This window comes from Rhinoderma darwinii, assembly GCF_050947455.1.
Source record: "Rhinoderma darwinii isolate aRhiDar2 chromosome 1 unlocalized genomic scaffold, aRhiDar2.hap1 SUPER_1_unloc_28, whole genome shotgun sequence".
Taxonomy (NCBI): domain Eukaryota; kingdom Metazoa; phylum Chordata; class Amphibia; order Anura; family Rhinodermatidae; genus Rhinoderma; species Rhinoderma darwinii.
Genome location: NW_027461665.1, coordinates 94,143 through 103,634, shown reverse-complemented (window position 1 = coordinate 103,634; position 9,492 = coordinate 94,143). Strand labels below are relative to the sequence as shown.

The window sequence follows — 9,492 nt, the reverse complement described above, 5'->3', positions numbered from 1 at the left end:
CGTTTAGATTTTGTTTCACAATCGATTAAAAAGGACTATGGATTAAAGCATTTAATGTCAATGGCCATTCTAAGCTGAATGTGCCTCCTCTCGTCAGATCGCAGAAGTTACACAGCTTAAGGCCTCGCTAGTACCAGTGTGGGAGACTGTCTGTGAATCCGTGGTGCGGTTGACTTTTTATTATGTCGTTTAGATTTTGTTTCACAATAGATTAAATAGGACTATGGATTAAAGCATTTAACGTCAATGGCCATTCTAAGCTGAATGTGCCTGCTCTCGTCAGAACGCAGAAGTTACACAGCTTAAGGCCTCACTAGTACCAGTGTGGGAGACTGTCTGGGAATCCGTGGTGTGGTTGACTTTTTATTATGTTGTTTAGATTTTGTTTCACAATAGATTAAATAGGACTATGGATTAAGGCTTTTAATGTCAATGGCCATTCTAAGCTGAATGTGCCTGCTCTCTTCAGATCGCAGAAGTTACACAGCTTAAGGCCTCGCTAGTAACAGTGTGGGAGACTGTCTGGGAATCCGTGGTGCGGTTGAATTTTTATTATGTCGTTTAGATTTTGTTTCACAATCGATTAAAAAGGACTATGGATTAAAGCATTTAATGTCAATGGCCATTCTAAGCTGAATGTCCCTGCTCTCGTCAGATCGCAGAAGTTACACAGCTTAAGCCCTCGCTAGTACCAGTGTGGGAGACTGTCTGGGAATCCGTGGTGCGGTTGACTTTTTATTATGTTGTTTAGATTTTGTTTCACAATAGATTAAATAGGACTATGGATTAAGGCTTTTAATGTCAATGGCAATTCTAAGCTGAATGTGCCTGTTCTCGTCAGATCGCAGAAGTTACACAGCTTAAGGCCTCGCTAGTACCAGTGTGGGAGACTGTCTGGGAATCCGTGGTGCGGTTGACTTTTTATTATGTCGTTTAGATTTTGTTTCACAATCGATTAAATAGGACTATGGATTAAAGCTTTTAATGTCAATGGCCATTCTAAGCTGAATGTGCCTGCTCTCGTCAGATCGCAGAAGTTACACAGCTTAAGCCCTCGCTAGTACCAGTGTGGGAGACTGTCTGGGAATCCGTGGTGCGGTTGACTTTTTATTATGTTGTTTAGATTTTGTTTCACAATAGATTAAATAGGACTATGGATTAAGGCTTTTTAATGTCAATGGCCATTCTAAGCTGAATATGCCTGCTCTCGTCAGATCGCAGAAGTTACACAGCTTAAGGCCTCGCTAGTACCAGTGTGGGAGACTGTCTGGGAATCCGTGGTGCGGTTGACTTTTTATTATGTCGTTTAGATTTTGTTTCACAATCGATTAAAAAGGACTATGGATTAAAGCATTTAATGTCAATGGCCATTCTAAGCTGAATGTGCCTGCTCTCGTTAGATCGCAGAAGTTACGCAGCTTAACGCCTCGCTAGTACCAGTGTGGGAGACTGTCTGGGAATCCGTGGTGCTGTTGACTTTTTATTATGTAGTTTAGATTTTGTTTCACAATAGATTAAATAGGACTATGGATTAAAGGATTTAATGTCAATGGCCATTCTAAGCTGAATGTGCCTGCTCTCGTCAGATCGCAGAAGTTACACAGCTTAAGTCCTCGCTAGTACCAGTGTGGGAGACTGTCTGGGAATCCGTGGTGCGGTTGAATTTTTATTATGTCGTTTAGATTTTGTTTCACAATCGATTAAAAAGGACTATGGATTAAAGCATTTAATGTCAATGGCCATTCTAAGCTGAATGTGCCTGCTCTCGTCAGATCGCAGAAGTTACACAGCTTAAGGCCTCGCTAGTACCAGTGTGGGAGACTGTCTGGGAATCCGTGGTGCGGTTGACTTTTTATTATGTCGTTTAGATTTTGTTTCACAATAGATTAAATAGGACTATGGATTAAAGCATTTAACGTCAATGGCCATTCTAAGCTGAATGTGCCTGCTCTGGTCAGAACGCAGAAGTTACACAGCTTAAGGCCTCGCTAGTACCAGTGTGGGAGACTGTCTGGGAATCCGTAGTGCGGTTGAATTTTTATTATGTCGTTTAGATTTTGTTTCACAATCGATTAAAAAGGACTATTGTTTAAAGCCTTTAACGTCAATGGCCATTCTAAGCTGAATGTCCCTGCTCTCGTTAGATCGCAGAAGTTACACAGCTTAACGCCTCGCTAGTACCAGTGTGGGAGACTGTCTGGGAATCCGTGGTGCGGTTGACTTTTTATTATGTCGTTTAGATTTTGTTTCACAATCGATTAAATAGGACTATGGATTAAAGCATTTAACGTCAATGGCCATTCTAAGCTGAATGTGCCTGCTCTCGTCAGATCGCAGAAGTTACACAGCTTAAGGCCTCGCTAGTACCAGTGTGGGAGACTGTCTGGGAATCCGTGGTGCGGTTGAATTTTTATTATGTCGTTTAGATTTTGTTTCACAATCGATTAAAAAGGACTATGGATTAAAGCATTTAATGTCAATGGCCATTCTAAGCTGAATGTCCCTGCTCTCGTCAGATCGCAGAAGTTACACAGCTTAAGGCCTCGCTAGTACCAGTGTGGGAGACTGTCTGGGAATCCGTGGTGCGGTTGACTTTTTATTATGTCGTTTAGATTTTGTTTCACAATCGATTAAAAAGGACTATGGATTAAAGCATTTAACGTCAATGGCCATTCTAAGCTGAATGTGCCAGCTCTGGTCAGAACGCAGAAGTTACACAGCTTAAGGCCTCGCTAGTACCAGTGTGGGAGACTGTCTGGGAATCCGTGGTGCGGTTGAATTTTTATTATGTCGTTTAGATTTTGTTTCACAATCGATTAAAAAGGACTATGGTTTAAAGCCTTTAACGTCAATGGCCATTCTAAGCTGAATGTCCCTGCTCTCGTTAGATCGCAGAAGTTACACAGCTTAACGCCTCGCTAGTACCAGTGTGGGAGACTGTCTGGGAATCCGTGGTGCGGTTGACTTATTATTATGTCGTTTAGATTTTGTTTCACAATAGATTAAATAGGACTATGGATTAAAGCATTTAACGTCAATGGCCATTCTAAGCTGAATGTGCCTGCTCTCGTCAGATCGCAGAAGTTACACAGCTTAAGGCCTCGCTAGTACCAGTGTGGGAGACTGTCTGGGAATCCGTGGTGCGGTTGAATTTTTATTATGTCGTTTAGATTTTGTTTCACAATCGATTAAAAAGGACTATGGATTAAAGCATTTAATGTCAATGGCCATTCTAAGCTGAATGTCCCTGCTCTCGTCAGATCGCAGAAATTACACAGCTTAAGGCCTCGCTAGTACCAGTGTGGGAGACTGTCTGGGAATCCGTGGTGCGGTTGACTTTTTATTATGTCGTTTAGATTTTGTTTCACAATCGATTAAAAAGGACTATGGATTAAAGCATTTAATGTTAATGGCCATTCTAAGCTGAATGTGCCTGCTCTCGTTAGATCGCAGAAGTTACACAGCTTAACGCCTCGCTAGTACCAGTGTGGGAGACTGTCTGGGAATACGTGGTGCGGTTGTCTTTTTATTATGTCGTTTTGATTTTGTTTCACAATAGATTAAATAGGACTATGGATTAAAGCATTTAACGTCAATGGCCATTCTAAGCTGAATGTGCCTGCTCTCGTCAGATCGCAGAAGTTACACAGCTTAAGGCCTCGCTAGTACCAGTGTGGGAGACTGTCTGGGAATCCGTGGTGCGGTTGAATTTTTATTATGTCGTTTAGATTTTGTTTCACAATCGATTAAAAAGGACTATGGATTAAAGCATTTAATGTCAATGGCCATTCTAAGCTGAATGTCCCTGCTCTCGTCAGATCGCAGAAGTTACACAGCTTAAGGCCTCGCTAGTACCAGTGTGGGAGACTGTCTGGGAATCCGTGGTGCGGTTGAATTTTTATTATGTCGTTTAGATTTTGTTTCACAATCGATTAAAAAGGACTATGGATTAAAGCATTTAATGTCAATGGCCATTCTAAGCTGAATGTCCCTGCTCTCGTCAGATCGCAGAAGTTACACAGCTTAAGGCCTCGCTAGTACCAGTGTGGGAGACTGTCTGGGAATCCGTGGTGCGGTTGACTTTTTATTATGTCGTTTAGATTTTGTTTCACAATCGATTAAAAAGGACTATGGATTAATGCATTTAATGTTAATGGCCATTCTAAGCTGAATGTGCCTGCTCTCGTTAGATCGCAGAAGTTACACAGCTTAAAGCCTCCCTAGTACCAGTGTGGGAGACTGTCTGGGAATCCGTGGTGCGGTTGACTTTTTATTATGTCGTTTAGATTTTGTTTCACAATAGATTAAATAGGACTATGGATTAAATCATTTAACGTCAATGGCCATTCTAAGCTGAATGTGCCTGCTCTCGTCAGATCGCAGAAGTTACCCAGCTTAAGGCCTCACTAGTACCAGTGTGGGAGACTGTCTCGGAATCCGTTGTGCTGTTGAATTTTTATTATGTCGTTTAGATTTTGTTTCACAATCGATTAAAAAGGACTATGGATTAAAGCATTTAATGTCAATGGCCATTCTAAGCTGAATGTCCCTGCTCTCGTCATATCGCCGAAGTTGCTCAGCTTAAGGCCTCGCTAGTACCAGTGTGGGAGACTGTCTGGGAATCCGTGGTGCTGTTGACTTTTTATTATGTCGTTTAGATTTTGTTTCACAATCGATTAAAAAGGACTATGGATTAAAGCATTTAATGTCAATGGCTATTCTAAGCTGAATGTGCCTGCTCTCGTCAGATCGCAGAAGTTACACAGCTTAAGGCCTCGCTAGTACCAGTGTGGGAGACTGTCTGGGAATCCGTGGTGCGGTTGACTTTTTATTATGTCGTTTAGATTTTGTTTCACAATCGATTAAAAAGGACTATAGATTAAAGCATTTAATGTCAATGGCCATTCTAAGCTGAATGTGCCTGCTCTCGTCAGAACGCAGAAGTTACATAGCTTAAGTCCTCGCTAGTACCAGTGTGGGAGACTGTCTGGGAATCCGTGGTGCGGTTGAATTTTTATTATGTTGTTTAGATTTTGTTTCACAATAGATTAAATAGGACTATGGATTAAGGCTTTTAATGTCAATGGCCATTCTAAGCTGAATGTGCCTGCTCTCGTCAGATCGCAGAACTTACACAGCTTAAGGCCTCGCTAGTACCAGTGTGGGAGACTGTAAGGGAATCCGTGGTGAGGTTGACTTTTTATTATGTCGTTTAGATTTTGTTTCACAATCGATTAAAAGGACTATGGATTAAAGCATTTATTGTCAATGGCCATTCTAAGCTGAATGTGCCTGCTCTCGTCAGATCGCAGAAGTTACACAGCTTAAGGCCTCGCTAGTACCAGTGTGGGAGACTGTCTGGGAATCCGTGGTGCGGTTGACTTTTTATTATGTCGTTTAGATTTTGTTTCACAATCGATTAAAAAGGACTATGGATTAAAGCATTTAATGTCAAAGGCCATTCTAAGCTGAAAGTCCCTGCTCTCGTCAGATCGCAGAAGTTACACAGCTTAAGGCCTCGCTAGTACCAGTGTGGGAGACTGTCTGGTAATCCGTGGTGCGGTTGACTTATTATTATGTTGTTTAGATTTTGTTTCACAATCGATTAAAAAGGACTATGGATTAAAGCATTTAATGTCAATGGCCATTCTAAGCTGAATGTGCCTGCTCTCGTCAGATCGCAGAAGTTACACAGCTTAAGGCCTCGCTAGTACCAGTGTGGGAGACTGTCTGGGAATCCGTGGTGCGGTTGAATTTTTATTATGTCGTTTAGATTTTGTTTCACAATCGATTAAAAAGGACTATGGATTAAAGCATTTAATGTCAATTGCCATTCTAAGCTGAATGTCCCTGCTCTCGTCAGATCGCAGAAGTTACACAGCTTAAGGCCTCGCTAGTACCAGTGTGGGAGACTGTCTTGGAATCCGTGGTGCGGTTGACTTTTATTATGTCGTTTAGATTTTGTTTCACAATCGATTAAAAAGGACTATGGATTAAAGCATTTAATGTCAATGGCCATTCTAAGCTGAATGTCCCTGCTCTCGTCAGATCGCAGAAGTTACACAGCTTAAGGCCTCGCTAGTACCAGTGTGGGAGACTGTCTGGGAATCCGTGGTGCGGTTGAATTTTTATTACGTCGTTTAGATTTTGTTTCACAATCGATTAAAAAGGACTATGGATTAAAGCATTTAATGTCAATGGCCATTCTAAGCTGAATGTGCCTTCTCTCGTCAGATCGCAGAAGTTACACAGCTTAAGGCCTTGCTAGTACCAGTGTGGGAGACTGTCTAGGAATCCGTGGTGCGGTTGACTTTTTATTATGTCGTTTAGATTTTGTTTCACAATCGATTAAAAAGGACTATGGATTAAAGCATTTAATGTCAATGGCCATTCTAAGCTGAATGTCAATGCTCTCGGCAGATCGCAGAAGTTACACAGCTTAAGGCCTCGCTAGTACCAGTGTGGGAGACTGTCTGGGAATCCGTGGTGCGGTTGACTTTTTATTACGTCGTTTAGATTTTGTTTCACAATCGATTAAAAAGGACTATGGATTAAAGCATTTAATGTCAATAGCCATTCTAAGCTGAATGTGCCTTCTCTCGTCAGATCGCAGAAGTTACACAGCTTAAGGCCTCGCTAGTTCCAGTGTGGGAGACTGTCTGGGAATCTGTGGTGCGGTTGACTTTTTATTATGTCGTTTAGATTTTGTTTCACAATCGATTAAAAAGGACTATGGATTAAAGCATTTAATGTCAATGGCCATTCTAAGCTGAATGTGCCTGCTCTCGTCAGATCGCAGAAGTTACACAGCTTAAGGCCTCGCTAGTACCAGTGTGGGAGACTGTCTGGGAATCCGTGGTGCGGTTGACTTTTTATTATGTCGTTTAGATTTTGTTTCACAATAGATTAAATAGGACTATGGATTAAAGCATTTAACGTCAATGGCCATTCTAAGCTGAATGTGCCTTCTCTCGTCAGAACTCAGAAGTTACACAGCTTAAGGCCTCGCTAGTACCAGTGTGGGAGACTGTCTGGGAATCCGTGGTGCGGTTGAATTTTTATTATGTCGTTTAGATTTTGTTTCACAATCGATTAAAAAGGACTATGGATTAAAGCATTTAATGTCAATGGCCATTCTAAGCTGAATGTCCCTGCTCTCGTCAGATCGCAGAAGTTACACAGCTTAAGGCCTCGCTAGTACCAGTGTGGGAGACTGTCTGGGAATCCGTGGTGCGGTTGACTTTATATTATGTCGTTTAGATTTTGTTTCACAATCGATTAAAAAGGACTATGGATTAAAGCATTTAATGTCAATGGCCATTCTAAGCTGAATGTCCCTGCTCTCGTCAGATCGCAGAAGTTACACAGCTTAAGGCCTCGCTAGTACCAGTGTGGGAGACTGTCTGGGAATCCGTGGTGCGGTTGACTTTTTATTACGTCGTTTAGATTTTGTTTCACAATCGATTAAAAAGGACTATGGATTAAGGCATTTAATGTCAATGGCCATTCTAAGCTGAATGTGCCTTCTCTCGTCAGATCGCAGAAGTTACACAGCTTAAGGCCTCGCTAGTACCAGTGTGGGAGACTGTCTGGGAATCCGTGGTGCGGTTGCCTTTTTATTATGTCGTTTAGATTTTGTTTCACAATAGATTAAATAGGACTATGGATTAAAGCATTTAACGTCAATGGCCATTCTGAGCTGAATGTGCCTTCTCTCGTCAGAACGCAGAAGTTACACAGCTTAAGGCCTCGCTAGTACCAGTGTGGGAGACTGTCTGGGAATCCGTGGTGCGGTTAACTTTTTATTATGTCGTTTAGATTTTTTTTCACAATAGATTAAATAGGACTATGGATTAAAGCATTTAACGTCAATGGCCATTCTAAGCTGAATGTGCCTGCTCTCGTCAGAATGCAGAAGTTACACAGCTTAAGGCCTCGCTAGTACCAGTGTGGGAGACTTTTTATTATGTCGTTTAGATTTTTTTTCACAATAGATTAAATAGGACTATGGATTAAAGCATTTAACGTCAATGGCCATTCTAAGCTGAATGTGCCTGCTCTCGTCAGAACGCAGAAGTTACACAGCTTAAGGCCTCGCTAGTACCAGTGTGGGAGACTGTCTGGGAATCCGTGGTGCGGTTAACTTTTTATTATGTCGTTTAGATTTTGTTTCACAATCGATTAAAAAAGACTATGGATTAAAGCATTTAATGTCAATGGCCATTCTAAGCTGAATGTCCCTGCTCTCGTCAGATCGCAGAAGTTACACAGCTTAAGGCCTCGCTAGTACCAGTGTGGGAGACTGTCTGGGAATCCGTGGTGCGGTTGACTTTTTATTATGTTGGTTAGATTTTGTTTCACAATAGATTAAATAGGACTATGGATTAAGGCTTTTAATGTCAATGGCCATTCTAAGCTGAATGTGACTTCTCTCGTCAGATCGCAGAAGTTACACAGCTTAAGGCCTCGCTAGTTCCAGTGTGGGAGACTGTCTGGGAATCTGTGGTGCGGTTGACATTTTATTATGTCGTTTAGATTTTGTTTCACAATCGATTAAAAAGGACTATGGATTAAAGCATTTAATGTCAATGGCCATTCTAAGCTGAATGTGCCTGCTCTCGTTAGATCGCAGAAGTTACACAGCTTAACGCCTCGCTAGTACCAGTGTGGGAGACTGTCTGGAAATCCGTGGTGCGGTTGACTTTTTATTATGTCGTTTAGATTTTGTTTCACAATCGATTAAAAAGGACTATGGATTAAAGCATTTAATGTCAATGGCCATTCTAAGCTGAATGTGCCTGCTCTCGTCAGATCGCAGAAGTTACACAGCTTAAGGCCTCACTAGTACCAGTGTGGGAGACTGTCTGGGAATCCGTGGTGCGGTTGACTTTTTATTATGTCGTTTAGATTTTGTTTCACAATCGATTAAAAAGGACTATGGATTAAAGGATTTAATGTCAATGGCCATTCTAAGCTGAATGTGCCTGCTCTCGTCAGATCGCAGAAGTTACACAGCTTAAGGCCTCGCTAGTTCCAGTGTGGGAGACTGTCTGGGAATCCGTGGTGCAGTTGACTTATTATTATGTTGTTTAGATTTTGTTTCACAATCGATTAAAAAGGACTATGGATTAAAGCATTTAATGTCAATGGCCATTCTAAGCTGAATGTGCCTGCTCTCGTCAGATCGCAGAAGTTACACAGCTTAAGGCCTCGCTAGTACCAGTGTGGGAGACAGTCTGGGAATCCGTGGTGCGGTTGACTTTTTATTATGTCGTTTAGATTTTGTTTCACAATAGATTAAATAGGACTATGGATTAAAGCATTTAACGTCAATGGACATTCTAAGCTGAATGTGCCTTCTCTCGTCAGAACGCAGAAGTTACACAGCTTAAGGCCTCGCTAGTACCAGTGTGGGAGACTGTCTGGGAATCCGTGGTGCGGTTGAAATTTTATTATGTCGTTTAGATTTTGTTTCACAATCGATTAAAAAGG

General features: G+C 41.7%; 43 pseudogenes; all 43 read left to right on the top strand.

The window, feature by feature from the left end:
- Positions 1 to 56: 56 nt before the first annotated feature.
- On the top strand, positions 57 to 175 carry LOC142672663 (5S ribosomal RNA; annotated as a pseudogene).
- Positions 176 to 242: 67 nt separating this feature from the next.
- On the top strand, positions 243 to 361 carry LOC142673113 (5S ribosomal RNA; annotated as a pseudogene).
- Positions 362 to 428: 67 nt separating this feature from the next.
- LOC142672619 (5S ribosomal RNA) lies at positions 429 to 547 on the top strand (annotated as a pseudogene).
- Positions 548 to 614: 67 nt separating this feature from the next.
- LOC142671876 (5S ribosomal RNA) lies at positions 615 to 733 on the top strand (annotated as a pseudogene).
- Positions 734 to 800: 67 nt separating this feature from the next.
- LOC142671535 (5S ribosomal RNA) lies at positions 801 to 919 on the top strand (annotated as a pseudogene).
- A 67-nt stretch (positions 920 to 986) lies between these two features.
- Positions 987 to 1,105, top strand: LOC142671645 (5S ribosomal RNA; annotated as a pseudogene).
- A 68-nt stretch (positions 1,106 to 1,173) lies between these two features.
- On the top strand, positions 1,174 to 1,292 carry LOC142672883 (5S ribosomal RNA; annotated as a pseudogene).
- A 67-nt stretch (positions 1,293 to 1,359) lies between these two features.
- LOC142673096 (5S ribosomal RNA) lies at positions 1,360 to 1,478 on the top strand (annotated as a pseudogene).
- A 67-nt stretch (positions 1,479 to 1,545) lies between these two features.
- On the top strand, positions 1,546 to 1,664 carry LOC142672170 (5S ribosomal RNA; annotated as a pseudogene).
- A 67-nt stretch (positions 1,665 to 1,731) lies between these two features.
- LOC142672083 (5S ribosomal RNA) lies at positions 1,732 to 1,850 on the top strand (annotated as a pseudogene).
- A 253-nt stretch (positions 1,851 to 2,103) lies between these two features.
- Positions 2,104 to 2,222, top strand: LOC142672361 (5S ribosomal RNA; annotated as a pseudogene).
- Positions 2,223 to 2,289: 67 nt separating this feature from the next.
- On the top strand, positions 2,290 to 2,408 carry LOC142671413 (5S ribosomal RNA; annotated as a pseudogene).
- Positions 2,409 to 2,475: 67 nt separating this feature from the next.
- On the top strand, positions 2,476 to 2,594 carry LOC142672987 (5S ribosomal RNA; annotated as a pseudogene).
- A 67-nt stretch (positions 2,595 to 2,661) lies between these two features.
- LOC142672708 (5S ribosomal RNA) lies at positions 2,662 to 2,780 on the top strand (annotated as a pseudogene).
- A 67-nt stretch (positions 2,781 to 2,847) lies between these two features.
- LOC142672360 (5S ribosomal RNA) lies at positions 2,848 to 2,966 on the top strand (annotated as a pseudogene).
- A 67-nt stretch (positions 2,967 to 3,033) lies between these two features.
- On the top strand, positions 3,034 to 3,152 carry LOC142671412 (5S ribosomal RNA; annotated as a pseudogene).
- A 67-nt stretch (positions 3,153 to 3,219) lies between these two features.
- On the top strand, positions 3,220 to 3,338 carry LOC142672926 (5S ribosomal RNA; annotated as a pseudogene).
- A 67-nt stretch (positions 3,339 to 3,405) lies between these two features.
- Positions 3,406 to 3,524, top strand: LOC142672628 (5S ribosomal RNA; annotated as a pseudogene).
- A 67-nt stretch (positions 3,525 to 3,591) lies between these two features.
- On the top strand, positions 3,592 to 3,710 carry LOC142671411 (5S ribosomal RNA; annotated as a pseudogene).
- A 67-nt stretch (positions 3,711 to 3,777) lies between these two features.
- On the top strand, positions 3,778 to 3,896 carry LOC142671684 (5S ribosomal RNA; annotated as a pseudogene).
- A 67-nt stretch (positions 3,897 to 3,963) lies between these two features.
- LOC142672986 (5S ribosomal RNA) lies at positions 3,964 to 4,082 on the top strand (annotated as a pseudogene).
- Positions 4,083 to 4,149: 67 nt separating this feature from the next.
- Positions 4,150 to 4,268, top strand: LOC142672767 (5S ribosomal RNA; annotated as a pseudogene).
- Positions 4,269 to 4,335: 67 nt separating this feature from the next.
- LOC142672631 (5S ribosomal RNA) lies at positions 4,336 to 4,454 on the top strand (annotated as a pseudogene).
- Positions 4,455 to 4,707: 253 nt separating this feature from the next.
- LOC142673108 (5S ribosomal RNA) lies at positions 4,708 to 4,826 on the top strand (annotated as a pseudogene).
- Positions 4,827 to 4,893: 67 nt separating this feature from the next.
- Positions 4,894 to 5,012, top strand: LOC142672409 (5S ribosomal RNA; annotated as a pseudogene).
- A 67-nt stretch (positions 5,013 to 5,079) lies between these two features.
- Positions 5,080 to 5,198, top strand: LOC142672671 (5S ribosomal RNA; annotated as a pseudogene).
- Positions 5,199 to 5,264: 66 nt separating this feature from the next.
- Positions 5,265 to 5,383, top strand: LOC142672071 (5S ribosomal RNA; annotated as a pseudogene).
- A 67-nt stretch (positions 5,384 to 5,450) lies between these two features.
- LOC142672571 (5S ribosomal RNA) lies at positions 5,451 to 5,569 on the top strand (annotated as a pseudogene).
- A 67-nt stretch (positions 5,570 to 5,636) lies between these two features.
- LOC142671410 (5S ribosomal RNA) lies at positions 5,637 to 5,755 on the top strand (annotated as a pseudogene).
- Positions 5,756 to 5,822: 67 nt separating this feature from the next.
- On the top strand, positions 5,823 to 5,941 carry LOC142671330 (5S ribosomal RNA; annotated as a pseudogene).
- A 66-nt stretch (positions 5,942 to 6,007) lies between these two features.
- Positions 6,008 to 6,126, top strand: LOC142671682 (5S ribosomal RNA; annotated as a pseudogene).
- A 67-nt stretch (positions 6,127 to 6,193) lies between these two features.
- LOC142672710 (5S ribosomal RNA) lies at positions 6,194 to 6,312 on the top strand (annotated as a pseudogene).
- A 439-nt stretch (positions 6,313 to 6,751) lies between these two features.
- Positions 6,752 to 6,870, top strand: LOC142672057 (5S ribosomal RNA; annotated as a pseudogene).
- Positions 6,871 to 7,123: 253 nt separating this feature from the next.
- LOC142672984 (5S ribosomal RNA) lies at positions 7,124 to 7,242 on the top strand (annotated as a pseudogene).
- A 67-nt stretch (positions 7,243 to 7,309) lies between these two features.
- On the top strand, positions 7,310 to 7,428 carry LOC142672983 (5S ribosomal RNA; annotated as a pseudogene).
- Positions 7,429 to 7,495: 67 nt separating this feature from the next.
- LOC142672478 (5S ribosomal RNA) lies at positions 7,496 to 7,614 on the top strand (annotated as a pseudogene).
- A 67-nt stretch (positions 7,615 to 7,681) lies between these two features.
- On the top strand, positions 7,682 to 7,800 carry LOC142672479 (5S ribosomal RNA; annotated as a pseudogene).
- A 226-nt stretch (positions 7,801 to 8,026) lies between these two features.
- LOC142671153 (5S ribosomal RNA) lies at positions 8,027 to 8,145 on the top strand (annotated as a pseudogene).
- A 67-nt stretch (positions 8,146 to 8,212) lies between these two features.
- LOC142672981 (5S ribosomal RNA) lies at positions 8,213 to 8,331 on the top strand (annotated as a pseudogene).
- A 253-nt stretch (positions 8,332 to 8,584) lies between these two features.
- LOC142672741 (5S ribosomal RNA) lies at positions 8,585 to 8,703 on the top strand (annotated as a pseudogene).
- Positions 8,704 to 8,770: 67 nt separating this feature from the next.
- LOC142672920 (5S ribosomal RNA) lies at positions 8,771 to 8,889 on the top strand (annotated as a pseudogene).
- Positions 8,890 to 8,956: 67 nt separating this feature from the next.
- LOC142671652 (5S ribosomal RNA) lies at positions 8,957 to 9,075 on the top strand (annotated as a pseudogene).
- Positions 9,076 to 9,142: 67 nt separating this feature from the next.
- Positions 9,143 to 9,261, top strand: LOC142671387 (5S ribosomal RNA; annotated as a pseudogene).
- Positions 9,262 to 9,492: the final 231 nt, after the last annotated feature.